Source organism: Giraffa tippelskirchi, chromosome 10 (assembly GCF_054371585.1).
Source record: "Giraffa tippelskirchi isolate mGirTip1 chromosome 10, T2T-mGirTip1v1.2.pri, whole genome shotgun sequence".
NCBI lineage: Eukaryota > Metazoa > Chordata > Mammalia > Artiodactyla > Giraffidae > Giraffa > Giraffa tippelskirchi.
In genome coordinates, this window is record NC_137284.1 from 25,697,554 (window position 1) to 25,712,774 (window position 15,221).

A 15,221-nucleotide genomic window follows, 5' to 3' on the forward strand; every position below is an offset into this window, starting at 1 on the left:
CCAATAAAATTAATTTAAAAAAGGAAAAGTTAAAACCAACACCACAGAAACACAAAGAATCATGAAAGACTACCATAAACAATTATATGCCGGTAAAATGGACAACCTAGAAGAAACAGACAAATTCTTAGAAAAGTACAATTTTCCAAGACTGAACCAGGAAGAAATAGAAAATATGAACAGACCAATTACATAGGTTGATATACTGGATCAGAAATGATTACTTTTTATTCTCACAAACAGCATGAAAGCAAGATTTTAGAGACAGCAGGTTGAGAGGAACTAAAGATATTAACAAGGGGTTATGCTATAGGGTGGCTTCAGATTCCAATACCAGAAGACAACTCCAGCATGTCAGCAGCAAATCCCTTTGTTGGGTCTCCAATAGATTGCAGACCCTGAGAGAAAAAGGCTTAGTATGAGGTAACATCATGTCTGCATTGTCTGTGTCCTTCGTTGCAGCTGGGAAGATTCTAGGATGAAGGGAGACGCAGGCTGGAAGCAACATGCTTGCTGACAGTTTCTTGTCTTGGCAAAATGCTCTTTCTGGGAAGATAGAGGTCACCTTGCATTTTGTGGAATCACTAACACATTGAAGGAAGAAAAAATTATAAGAGTGAACTGTAAGTTTTTAAATAAGATGATGAATGGGGGTTTAGCTTATAAATAAGTCAGATAATGTGTGTTCATAACTACTTGCTTTTCATACTGGAACTCCAGTTTGTATTGCTCTTTCCTTTCTTATGTCCTTCATTAATTTTGTTCCTTTATTCTTTCTCTCACTCTCCCTTTATTTCTTTCCATTCCTTTTCTTTACTTCCCAGCCCCTTTTAATCATTTGGTCAGAGTAATCCAGTGAGATGTTTCACAACTGAAAGCCATCTCATTCCTTGTTTGGAAGAGGTAGAAGACATTCGAAGTTGCCTCTTTTAGAACCAATTCTGCAGTCAGGAAATAAAGTTTTGAAGGAGCAAAAAAGACTAAAGTCATTCGTTATTTCTTCAGAAATCTGTCCTGCAGCAGAAATGAGCAGAAATTATTCACCAACGTTTCAATAGCAATTTTTTTAAAACCATTGTAAAGCTATTTTATATATTTTGGTTATCCAAACAGTCAAAGATAACTTAATATTTTTACTGTTAAATTTTATTAAAATTTTACCGAGAAACTTATATGAGACAGTAATATAAAAATTCTAAAACAACTCAAAATACAGGTAGATTAAGTTTTAGTGGGAAATGAGGATTAGGACATCCAAGGAAATTTAGGCTTCACCATCATCATAGATGCTGTCAATCTATATTGTTGGCAGAGAAATATGAATTCACATACTGTCAAGTGAGTCAGCAAAAAAGCAGGTTACATAATAGCATTCTTAATGTGAACCTGAATCAGTTGAGATAGTTATTTAACTGGGGCACAATAACTTAGGATCAGATATTTATTATCTCAGGTAAGGACCTCTTAGAGACAGGCAGTTGCAGGACTTTCTCATTGTTTTAATCATACCAGCAAGAACACAGCTCTTTCTTTTTTTCCATTCTATCATCCTTACCTGTTGTTTTTTTTTTTTTAATCCTCATTATCATTGTTTCCTATTATAAGATGGCTACTATATCTGTAGGTGTCATGATGGGATTTGAAGCAGGCAAAGGGTATATTAGTCAGGGACTTGAGTTGAAAATAACAAATATGCTGTCACTAGTTTAAGCTTAAAAGTAATTTGCAGTATATTCAGCAGCTCGTGAAACCATCGGAAGGGTGGGGAAAAGACCCTTAGTTCAGCTTTGAGAAGAAAATCTCAAAATCCATTTACCAAAACACACCAGAAACTTTAGCCACTGCATTTGCTTAGTGCAAAGTTCTAGGACTTGGTTTTACTGAAACTTGAGTGTATGATTAAATCTGCACCAAGAATGTTTCCCTGATAGGAGAGTTTGCCTGCTCAATGCGAGGCTAACCCGACAGCTGTTTACCCTAACCGACTGTCCGGTTTGCCTCGTATTGAGCAGGTTCCTGGCGACACAAGATTTTCACTGGCAAACCGTGAACGCCCTGGCCAAACCAAGACTGTACGTCTCTCTACCTCACCACTGTTGAGAATCGGTCACCACTGCAGCCCAAATCTGTTTCATTTCCTGTCTCAGTTGCATTAATGACAGAGGTGCAAAAGGCACAACACAAAGAGGTTCTTGATGCTTTAACCTGGTAACCTGGCCCATGGGTACGTGTGCCCTAACTGATGTCTTACATTTCATCTGGGGAATCAAGTCTCTCTTGAGGGAGGAGCAGGGAGAGAGGTGGAGCAAAGGAAGCCAGAATTCTTTAAAAATAAGCAGAAACATCTAAAAGTGGTGTATGTTTATAAATGAAACCATTTTTATCTATATTTGCATATCATTCCCAGTTATTAAGCACTCTTTGTTACTAAAAGAGAGAGAGAATCCGTATTTCCTGGGTCATCATACAAACAGAAGCCAACATTGCACTCTTAACCTGTAGAGGATAATAGAACTGTGAACTTGAAACTTGGCAGAAAAAAATAAATCTTCAATGCCCTTCTTTTTTAAAAGCAATTATCTTTCTCACTTTATTTATTTATTTTTTGGCTGGGCTTGGTCTTTGTTGCTTTGCACAGACTTTCTCTAGTTGCAGCAAGCGGGGCCTACCCTCAAGTTGCTGTGTAGAGGCTTCTCATTGCAGTGGCTTCTCTTGTTGCAGAGCACAGGCTCTAGGTATGTGGGCTTCAGTAGTTGCAGCACATGGGCTCAGTAGTGGCACACAGGCTTCTTTGATCCTTGGCATGTAGGATCTTCCTGGACCAGGGACCAAACCCATGTCTACTGCATTGACAGGTGGATTCTCATCCTCTGGGCCACCAGGGAAGTCTTTCAATGGCCTTTTAGTCCAGGATTTGCCTGATGCTGCATCTTATCCTTCAGTGAAATAGCCGCCCATAGGAGGTGAGCCAAGCACAGGGGAAAGAGATCTGATTCCTGTGGCATAGATCTAGTGTTGAATTCTGAATCCAAAATACCAAATTGCAGCGTGACCCTTGTCAAATCACCTAATCTCTCGTCTCCTCAGCTTTATCATTTGTGAATTAAGATATTTGAGCTAAATAATCTTTAATTTCTAAAAGTATGGGTCTCAACCAAACAAAAAAGTCATTGTTTCAATTTCCTCTATTTAAGGAAATATAAAATGACTTCAGGAATCAAACTGTCGGCCCCTCTACCCTCCAAAGAAAACTTAAAACCTGTATGATTCCTGATTCATTTTAAAAAGAAAGTGACAGTGTAAGAGGGTTCCCTTTTCTCCACACCCTCTCCAGCATTTATTGCTTGTGGACTTTTGGATAGCAGCCATTCTGACTGGTGTGAAATGGTACCTCATTGTGGTTTTGATTTGCATTTCTCTAATAATGAGTGATGTTGAGCATCTTTTCATGTGTTTGTTAGCCATGTGTATTTCTTCTTTGGAGAAATGTCTGTTTAGTTCTTTGGCCCATTTTTTTGATTGGGTCGTTTATTTTTCTGGAATTCAGCTGCAAGAGTTGCTTGTATATTTTTGAGATTAATTGTTTGTCTGTTGCTTCATTTGCTATTATTTTCTCCCATTCTGAAGGCTGTCTTTTCACCTTACTTATAGTTTCCTTTGTTGTGCAAAAGCTTTTAATTTTAATTAGGTCCCATTTGTTTATTTTTGCTTTTATTTCCGATATTCTGGGAGGTGGGTCATGGAGGATCCTGCTGTGGTTTATGTCGGAGAGTGTTTTGCCTATGTTTTCCTCTAGGAGTTTTATAGTTTCTGGTCTTACGTTTAGATGAACCCTCTTACACTGTTGGTGGGAGTGCAAACTAGTACAGCCACTATGGAGAACAGTGTGGAGATTCCTTAAAAAACTGGGAATAGAACTGCCATATGACTCAGCAATCCCACTGCTGGGCATAAACACCGAGGAAACCAGAATTGAAAGAGACGCGTGTACCCAAATGTTCATCGCAGCACTGTTTACAATAGCCAGGACATGGAAGCAACCCAGATGTCCATCAGCAGACGAATGGATAAGGAAGCTGTGGTATATATACACAATGGAATATTACTGAGCCATTAAAAAAATACATTTGAATCAGTTCTATTGAGATGGATGAAACTGGAGCCCATTATACAGAGTGAAGTAAGCCACTTCACTAAGAAAAACACTAATACAGTATACTAATGCATATATATGGAATTTGATAGATGGTAACGATAACTGTATATGCGAGACAGAATAAGAGACACAGATGCATAGAACAGTCTTATGGACTCTGAGGGAGAAGGTGAGGGTGGGACGTTCTGGGAGAATAGCATTGAAACATGTATATTGTCATATGTGGGGCAGAACACCATTCCATGCTCGATGCATGGGACGGGTGCTCAGGACTGGGGCGGTGGGATGGCCCGGGGGGAGGGGATGGGGGGTGGGAGGGGGGTCCAGGAGGGGTAGCACATGTGGACCCATGGCTGATTCATGTCAATGTATGGCGAAGACTACTACAATATTGTAAAGTAATTGGCCCCCAACTAAAATAAATACATTTATTTAAATAAAATAAAATAAAACAAAATACCAGAAAAAAAATAAAAAATAAAAATAAAATAAAATAAAATAAAAAGAAAGTGACATTTCCACCAGAGTTTCAAACCAGGTCAGTCTGATGGCAAAGGTGTACCATGAAATTATCTCTTCTGCTGTATAGGCAAGGAGGAAATAAATACTGCTTGCTCTTCAATGGGCATGGTTATTCTATGAAGAGCAATATATTCTTAGGATAGTGAATAATTTTCTTTTTAATACTGAAGCTGCTTTTTATGTCCATGCAACATTGGTTTTCCTCCCCTAAACTGTAGAGAAGCACAGTAAAAGCTGCAAAGTCCTAATGACTTTCTATCCCTTCTCACACTACAGCATTGTTGTCTCCAGACACACTTCACCTGTTAAGGACCTGGACTTAGCTGATCTTTTCTCACTGCCCTCCTGTCCTTGTCCATCTCCAAAAGACCACCCTGGGGCTGAAAAACAAACTGGATTCTATGAACCTTTTTTTTGTTTTGAATTACTGTTTTAATGGGATTGTAAAGGTTATAATGGAGGAAATTATTTGGGGCAGTGGTGTCAGGCACCTCTTCCCTTGGGCTTTCTAGCTCCTTTGGTTAGAGAAAATCTCTAATAAGGACAAGGTCACTGGAACATATTAAATTGCCACACTGTTCTGTGGCACAGGTTGAATTCCTAGATTTGGCCAATAACCTGTCTCATTCATTCAGTATTCATTCATTCATTTCCTCAATTAGATGCCAGGAACTGAAAATAATATTAATACTTAGCAGCAGTTTTTAGGCACTTGAATGTAACAGGTACAATGATCTGTGTTTTACATACAGGATTTCATTTGATCCATACAATTGCTTCATGCAAGTAATGTTATTAGAGCCATTTCATATGAGGAAACCGAGGCTTAAGCAGATTAACGGATTTACTCAAGGATAAAGAGGTACGATTCATCCCAGGTAATCTGAGTCCATATCCAACTAAAGAGAGTTCTCTTTCCCACAGAGGATATACCTCCAAGAGGAGCCAGATACTAAAGTTTAATTAGCTAAAGTACATTCAATTACTATTTGATCATAATAATTAACCAATCATTACACAATTGTGATCAAGAATGAGAAAGGGGATTGAGGACTATTAGATTCTACAGAAATGTCAGAGAACAGCCCTGATGAAGTGACACTTAAGTTGAGGCACAGCTGTTTAGAAGGAGTTAGTCAAGTAAAAAGTGTGAGGGGTGGTGAGCTTTCCAGATGAAGGGACCCACCCTGTAAAAAGAAAACTAAATTAATAAAGGAAGAAGCCAACATTTATTGACTGATTCAAAACAACTAGACTATACTAAGTCCTTTATAAGACTTAGCTGTTTTAATCCACATAGGAACACTTTCAGGTAGATATTATTATTTATCCTTATTTCACCCAGAAGCTGAAACTTGTCATGGGTTGAACAGTATTTCCACAAAACTCGCTATTCAAATTTTGGAAGGGGACCTTATTTAGATCTTAAGATGAAATCATTCTGGATTTGGGCTGAGCCCTAAATCCAATGGCTGATGTTTCTGTAGTAAGAGAGGACACAGAGACACAGAGAAGAAGGGAAAGGAGAGAGAGAGCACAGATTTGAGGAACACATCTATCCTCTTCATTGTTGTTTAGTCGTAAGTCGTATCCAACTCTTTGTGACCCCATGGACTGCAGCACGCGTGGCTTCCCTGTCCTTCACTACCTCCCGGAATTTTCTCAACTCATGTCCGTTGAGTTGGTGATGCTATCCAACCGTCTTATCCTCTGCCACCCCCTTAAACACTAGAAACTAGCCAAGCTATGAGGCCATTTTCCCCTCACAGGCCATTGGTGCTGACACCTTGAGTTTGGACTTCTAGCCTCCTAAACAGTGAGAGAGTCAATTTCTGTTACTTTAGGCCACTTGATATGTGGTAATCGATTTTGGCAGCCCAAGAGAAATAATGTAATACTCTTTGCCACAGGGGAGCCTAGTAATAAAGTTTAGGAGGATTTCTTTATTTATTCAGCCTTATTCACTGCTAATACTGTTTGTCAGATATTTTGACATGAATTATGAAAGATGCACCTGATGCAAATACGGTATCACTTTCAAAGACTGCAAAGCAGGAGCTGATAGGTGTCATATAAGAGTATAGACTAATGATAATAATAATAATAGTAATAATCACTCTCATGAATTAAGTAATATGTACCAGGCACTGTGAGTGATTACTTACATACATTATTTAACATGCAAAAGGTATATATAACTTATTGCATTTAGCAGATAAAGAAACTGAAGCTTCTTCAAGGTTGTATAGTTTTGCCAATGCCAGGGTGGGATCTCAATTTCCAGTGAGAGGATAAAGGAAGGAACTTAAAGAGAATACAAGCCATCAGCAGAAGCTTCTCCCAGGTCTTCAGATTTATGTTGTAGATGCCACCACTTATTTCCTGGGTCATAAGTGATGAATAATGTTGGGCGTTGATGAATGAAAGGCAAGGAAAAGGACGTTGTGGGCATAACAGTGAGCATAAAGGCAGAAAAACAGAAAATGGGCCTTTTGTTAGTAACAGACTGCTCCAATTTGTTGGGATGTACGGTACACTGAAAAAGAAACAGGGAAATGGATTTGGAATGGTAGATTCAGACCAGTTGTTGACCTATGAGCAAAGGTCAGGAGAAGCTGGGGAGTTATTCTTTGAAGAGACTGAAGTTCAGAAGGATTGTGCCAAACCAAGCAGAATGATCCAATTGCTGCTTCAGGGAGATGAATCCCACAGGAGTATGAAAAACAGACTGGCGACTGGCACAGACTGGTGACCAAAGAACCATTTAGGAGCCAAATGTTCTAAGAGAGAGAGGGACAAAATGCATTCACATTCCTCAGAAAGCAACTCTTAGGCCAAACCCCAACTGCTCTTTTATTTAAAAACACCTGTTGAGCCTTTCTGTGCTACCCAAGTAGGGATCCATATGAAAATGTCTAAGATTCATATCATAATTTAAAGGGAAACTCTCCTGGAGCGCTTGATATCCTGCAAATGAAGGAGGAGGGTTCTCCCTCTCAAATTTCTTGCAGCAGGAATATACTTAGGCGGCTTCCAAATAACTGTACCTCTACAAAAGGAAATAAGTGATGGTGTCCACAGCATAAATCTGGAGACCTGGGAGAAGCTTCTGCTGATGGCTTGTATGATTGTTGTCGCTGAAAATCTGGCTTATATCAGCATCATATCCTCTAGGAATACTGGCTGTGGGGCTGGGCTGAAGTTTGCTGCTGCTGCCAGAGCCACTTTTATTGCTGGTCACTTTGCTTCTGGAAACTTCACTAGTCAGATCCAGGGAGCCTTCCAGGAGCCATGCCTTCTAGTGGTTATTGATCCCAGGACTGACCACTAGCCTCTTACAGAGCTGTCTTATATTAACCTCCCTGCCATCACACTATGTCAGACTCTCCTCTGTACTCTGCAAACGTGCCATCCTCTACAACAGTGGGTCTGATGTGATGGACACTGGCCCAGGAAGTTCTGTGCACATGTGGTACCATGTGAGCACCCAGGAGAGAGCATATCTCTACTTCTACAGAATCCTGAAGAGATGGAAAAGGAAGCACAAGCTGCTGCTGGAAAGGCTGTGACCCAGGAGGAATTTCAGGGTGCGCGTACTGCTCCAGCTCCTGGGTTTACTGCATTTACAGCTCAACCTGAGGTTGGGCTCCCCAGGTGGCGCTAGTGGTAAAGAATCCACCTGCCAGTGCAGGAGACACAAGAAACTCCAGCTTGATCCCTGGGTGGGGAAGATCCCGTTGAGTAGGACACGGCAACCCACTCCAGTATTCTTGACTGGGAAGTTCCATGGACAGAAGAACCTGGGGTACAGTCTATGGGGTCGCAAAGAGTTGGACACAACTGAAGCAACTTAGCACGCATGCGTGCCCAGCCTGAGGTTATAGACCGGTCTGAAATGGCGGACGTTCTCTGTGCCCATTCACCAGTTCTCCAGGGCAGACGGCAGGGCTGAGCCACCCCCAGCGACTGGTCTGGAACTCTCACTGCTCAGGCCACTGAACGGGTAGGAATGACCACTGAGTGGTCTCAAGCTCTTCTTCCATGGGCTCCACACAGAAAAATGGAATACGGTTGACTGAAAATAAGCAGCAGTTTATTTAAAACAAACATACAACAATAAAAAAAAAAAAACAACCAGGACCAGATTCCCTCCTAGAGCATTTAGAAGAATGCAGCCCAGCTGGCCGCTTGAATTTAGCTTCCTAAGGACTGTGTCCGACTTCTACAGAACCCTAAGATAACATATTTCTGTTGTTTTAAGCCACTAAGCTGTGTTCACTTATTACCACAGCAATAGGAAACTAAAACAGATAGTAAACCGAAAAAAAAAAAAAAGCCAAGATATTTTTGGGTAGTATTATCATCTAGAGTGAAGAAAAAGTTTGGAAGGATAATATGACTGAACCACTGAAAAGGTTGTAACACCCGGCCTGTGTTCTTGGTGTGTAAGAGCAAGAATGATTAATAGTTAAGATGGAGATGAAGAGGTGGGTTTCATTAGAGAGGAGACACTAACGTTCTTCATGAGCTCATCTAACCCTGATCTGAATGAGGAAATTTAGAACTGGTATAAGCTCAGAAAACTAATTTTTTCTGTGATGAATATTGTGTTTTTTCTATGCCTGAAAAAGAGAAACATGGGCCTGCTTAAAGTTTTACACAGTAAAGGAAGGAATTTTTTTTTTTAATTAAGACTTTTTGTAAGAGAAGTTTAAGGTTCACGGCAAAATTGAGGAGAATTATGTAGAAATTTCCCATATACTCCCTGCCCCTAATATGCATAGCCTCCCCCATATCCACATCCCCGACCAGAGTGGTACATTTGTTAGAATTGATGAACCAACATTGGCACATTATAATCACTCAAAGTCTGTGTAGTTTCTTTAGGGTTTGTTCTCAGTCTCCTATATTCTATAGGTTTGGACAAATGTATAATGACATGTATCCATCAATAGCATGGATATCATATTTTCACTGTCCTAAAAATCCTCTGTGCTTTAACTATTCACCCCTCCCCTACAAATCCACCCTTACCCTCATAACTGATGACAACCATTGTTTTTAATGTCTTCATAATTTTGCCTTTTTCAGAATGTCATATAGTTTAATACAATTTGAATCACACAGTCTGTAGCCTTTTCAGACTGACTTATTTCACTTAGTTATAGTCACTTAATATGCCTCCGAAGTGGTAAAGAATCCACATGCCAATGCAAGAGACACAAGAGATGTGGATTTGATCCCTGCATCAGAAAGATCCTCTGGAATAGTCAATAGTAACCCACTCCAGTAGTCTTGCTTGGAAAATTCCATGGACAGAGGAGCCTAAAGGGCTACAGTTCATCGGGTTGCAAAGAGTTGGACACGACTGAGCCACCGAAGATGCACGCACATGTGTATGTCTTTTTATGGTTTGATAGCTCATGTATTTTTAGTGCTAAATAATATTCCATCGACATAAATAATATTCCAGTTTATTTATCCATTCACCTACTGAAGGACATCTTGATAACTTCCAAGTTTTGGTAATTATGAATCAGTTCATTCGGTCACTCAGTCATGTCCGACTCCTTGCAACTCCATGAACTGCAGCACACCCTCCCTGTCCATCACCAACTCCCGGAGTGTACTCAAACTCATCTCCATTGAGTCAGTGATGCCATCCAACCATCTCATCCTCTGTCATCCCCTTCTCCTCCTGCCCTCAATCTTTCCCAGCATCAGGGTCTTTTCAAATGAATCAGCTCTTTCCATCAGGTGGCCAAAGTATTGGAGTTTCAGCTTCAACATCAGTCCTTCCATTGAACACCCAGGACTGATCTCCTTTAGGATGGACTGGTTGGATCTCCTTGCAGTCCAAGGGACTCTCAAGACTCTTCTCCAACACCACAGTTCAAAAGCATCAATTCTTCAGCACTCAGCTTTCTTGATATTCCAACTCTCACATCCGTACATGACTACTGGAAAACCATAGCCTTGACTAGACAGATCTTTGTTGCCAAAGTAATGTCTCTGCTTTTTAATATGCTGTCTAGGTTTGGTCATAACTTTCCTTCCAAGGAGTAAGCGTCTTTTTATTTCATGGCTGCAGTCACCATCTGCAGTGATTTTGGAACCCCAAAAAATAGTCTGCCACTGTTTCCACTCTTTCCCCATCTATTTGCCAAGAAGTGATGGGACCGGATGCCATGATCTTAGTTTTCTGAATGTTGAGCTTTAAGCCAACTTTTTCACTCTCCTCTTTCACTTTCATCACGAGGCTCTTTAGTTCTTCTTCACTTTCTGCCGTAAGGGTGGTGCCATCTGCATATCTGAGGTTATTGATATTTCTCCCGGCAATCTTGATTCCAGCTTGTGCTTCATCCAGCCCAGCGTTTCTCATGATGTACTCTGTATATAAGTTAAATAAGCAGGGTGATAATATACAGCCTTGACGTACTCCGTTTCCTATTTGGAACCACTCTATTGTTCCATGTCCATTTCTAACGGTTAATTATGAATAAAGCTGCTAAAAACATTCAAGTGCAGGTTTTTTTGTGGACGTAAGTTTTCAACTGAGTTTTGTTTTAAATATAAAAAGGACTCAGGCTTCCAATTAAATTGGGATAATGGAACATACCATTTGTGTTCATTTTTTTTCTAGTGGCTCACTAAAATGATAATGAAAAAGTTTTTTAAAAAGCTATAAAGCCCCAAGGAAAAAAAGAATGGGACACCAGGCAACGATATTTAGAAGATGTTACCAAGCTTTTAGAAGATGGAAAGCTGATGGACAAGAGGAAAGTGACCTAGAGAGCGAGGAAGGGTTATTTCCAAATGCCTTCCAGTGGAAGCCAACCAGAAGTCGTCTGATTCATGCACAAAGTGAGGGAAAGCTTGGGAGTTGAAATGAACAGATAACTGTGAAAGCAGGGTGGTTGACTCAGGGTTAAAAATAGGTGATCTGCCGCAATTGTATATAAAGAGGAGTTAGACCTACCCAGACAGGCACATGAACTCACCTATCATGACAGGATGTGGAAATGTATCTCTCCAAGGTGATCATATGGTTCCAGGCCTCAAGAGAGAGGTATAATTGAAGCCTGGGGTGAGATGAGATGCCTTACTGAAATTAAAAGGAAAAATGAAAGTTTTCATACTGAATAGTAAGACTCTATCCCCAGCTCCTTTCCCTATTCAGCTTCCAGAATGCTGGTTACTAGATGTGTGATCTTCTCCAGGAAAACTCTTAGAGGACTCCAGTGTAGATGAGGAGGGGAAATCATCAGGTAGATTAAATAAGAATGTTTCCTGATTTGAGGACATGAAAGACTCTGTCTCTTAGTGACAAGCACAAAGAATACAAAATGTCCCTTATTAAATTTTCCAAACAATAAAGATAGAGTATCATAATGTTTCCATAGAAAGATTAAAAAAAAAATACACACACATGAACACACAGTTCTTCAGGAATCAGAATGGAATTAATCTTCCCAATGGGAACACTATAAGATGGAAATCAATGAGACAATATGATCAAAATTATCAGGGAAAAAATGTTATACTTAAAACTCATAGAAACAAAACTATCAATCAAGTGTGAATGTAGAAAAAAATCAACTTTCATATCTGCAGGGTTTCAAATAACAAGCCTTGTATTAAGTAAATAGCAGGCCCCTATTTATATATAAACAGACTCTTATTGCAGGAAACCATGGGCGTATGTAATCCAGGAAGGATGCAGCTTCCAGAAAGCAAGAAGATGACACAGAAAAGAGTTGGAAAGACCTCTCAGAGTGATGGTGACCGAGGACTCCAGGTTGGCATCTATATAACAAAACTGGAAAGCATCTAGTGTAGATTGAAGTAGAAGAACAGAAAGCTCCGGGAGAAATGTATCCATGGAAAAGCCAAATTGATAGACTACTTCATGAGCTTGATTATATCAAGAGAAATTAGTTCTCTTGGTATGTTTTGAGATGGATTAATGACAGGAATATAGAAACATAATAAAACAATGTAAACACATAGAAGGGTACAGTTTTGAACAACTAAGGAAAGAAAATAGTGTATAAGAAAGGAAATGCAAGCAGAGTAGCCCTGTGGCTTGGCTGTGAGTGGGGCGAGGTGGAAGGCTTGAGCTGAAATTCTAACTTTGCCACTGAACTATGTGATCATATGAGTGCTGCTTGTTATTGTTATTTTGATTGTTATGTTAACATTACATTTTTATTTAAATGATATCATTGAGAGGATGGGGGATAGCAAGTGTGTGCAAGTGAGAGGGAGAAAGAGAGGGAGAGATGTGAAGCAGAATTAAATTTAATTCCTCATCTTTCAAAGGAGAATGTCAAAGAACAAGTCAAAAGTTGAAAAGCAGTCAACAGCAGTGTAATGATTTTAATAGCTGACACATAGAGTGCTTAATTATTCTATATGAGGATTATCCTTTAACACACACACACATACACACACACACACACACACACACACACACACACACACACACATCACTCACTTAATCTTCCCCATAAAAGTGGTGTCAGCTAGTAGCAAGAATTGTCAGTAGGTGAAATGAGTCAAAGATGGTGGTGGTGGTTTAGTCACCAAGTTGTGCCAACTTAAAAAATATAGTTACAGCCTGAAGTTAGTTGTTTTATTCAGTAGGAATGTTTAGGACTTCAAGCCTGGGAGATAGCATCTCAAGTAGCCCTGGGAAACTGCTCTAAGAAGATAGGGGAAGGAGTCAGGTTATATAGAAGTTTGCAACAAAGGGGCCAATAGTCAATATCAAAAGTAGAAAGTGTTAGTTGCTAAGTCGTGTCCGGCTCTTTTTGACCCCCTGGCCTGTCCATGGAATTCTCTAGGCAAGAATACTGGAGTGGGTTGCCATTGCCTTCTCCAGGGTATCTTCCTGACTCAGGGATTGAACCAAGGTCTCCTGCACTGCAGGCAGATTCTTTACCAGCTGAGCTACCAGGGAAGCAATATCAAAGAATATCAAAGGTTATTGTTAATTAAGGAAAATCAGATATCTCAAGGAATTTAGCTCTCTTTTGTGTATGGGCTTCCCTCATGGCTCAGCTGGTAAAGAATCTGCCTGCAATGTGGGAGACCCTGGTTCAATCCCTGGGTTGGGAAGATCCCCTGGAGAAGGGAAAGGCTACTCACTCCAGTTTTCTGGCTTGGAGAATTCCATGGACTCTATAGTCCATGGAGTCATAGAGAGTCAGACACGACTGAGCGACTTTCACTTTCACTGTGTATGGAGAGAGCCAAGCTTCTGGGCTCACTGAAATTATTTCCTTCATAGGCATCTCAGCTCCCTGGGGCCAACATCCTGCTTTTTAACACCCCCCATCTATAGGGAGTGGCTGTAATCTGATGGCTAATTGATAGCAGGTATTTTCCTTCCTGAATTCCTTTAGGGCTTACCAGGTCACACCAGAGGGCTGCAATCCCTAATAACTGTGACGTCTTTTTTTACTGATTTTGGCAGGAAATACTCCATTAAACAGTCTTGTCGACTTATTGCAACCCCGTGGACTCTATGTCCATGGGATTTCCCAAGCAAGAATACTGGAGTGGGTTGCCATTTCCTTCTCCAGGGCATCTTCCCAATCCAGGGATCAAACCCAGGTCTCCTGCATTATAGGTGGATTCTTTAACGAAAGCTAGACTAAATATAAAATGTATAATGCATTAGAGATATTTTTGTATTGTCTTACTTGCTATGATAGAAAAGTGCTTTAATTTCTGTTATTACCAAAATTTTGCTTCCCATGAGGTCGAGAGTCAGACACGACTGAGCAACTGAACAACAACAAGAATATGAAATCATGAGCTGTTGAAAATGGCTCTCCTCTCACCGCCTACCCTTTTCTCATCATATAGACTCTGAGGTAGGAAGCGCTGTAAGAAAGCTGAGTTCCACTCAAATGGGGGAACTTCTTTTACACACAACTTGCATGTTCTGATATTGTTTCAAGACTCATTTCAGCCCTGAGGACCTTCCCCAAAGGAAAAAAACAAGTGATTAATGAATGGCAGTTCATTTGCTCCTAAGTCATCTCAGTCTGAAAGGAGTCAGTCACATCAGATCCACTGTTAGCTACTTCTGTCCCAAGGATGAATTCTGTATATTGTCACCCTGCTTATTTAAATTATATGCAGAATACATCATGATAAATGCCGATACATATGCATACATACATACATATGCAGTACATACATATGTGGTACATACATATGCGGAGTACATCCTGCGAAATGCCGGATGATGCCCAAGCTGTAACTAAGATTGCTGGGAGAAATATCAATAACCTCAGATACACAGATGACACCACCCTTATGGCAGAAAGTGAAGAACTAAAGAGCCTCTTGATGAAAGTGAAAAGGAGAGTGAAAAATTTGGCTTAAAACTCAACATTCAGAAAATTAAGATCATGGCATCCAGTCCCATCACTTCATGGCAACTAGATGGGGAAACAATGGAAACAGTGACAGACTTTATTTTCTTGGGCTCCAAAATTACTGCAGATGGTGACTGCAGCCATGAAATTCA

At 40.2% G+C, this 15,221-nt stretch overlaps 1 protein-coding gene and 1 pseudogene across 1 annotated transcript in view; both read left to right on the forward strand.

The window, feature by feature from the left end:
• Window positions 1–15,221, forward strand: part of SLC17A6 (solute carrier family 17 member 6) — a 73,980-nt gene that overhangs the window by 10,045 nt on the left and 48,714 nt on the right. Inside the window, exon 2 of the mRNA XM_081533749.1 lies at window positions 463–623. The gene's annotated coding sequence lies outside the window, so the exon portion shown is untranslated. The remainder of the gene's footprint in view (window positions 1–462; window positions 624–15,221) is intronic.
• On the forward strand, window positions 5,750–8,342 carry LOC145523859 (small ribosomal subunit protein uS2 pseudogene; annotated as a pseudogene).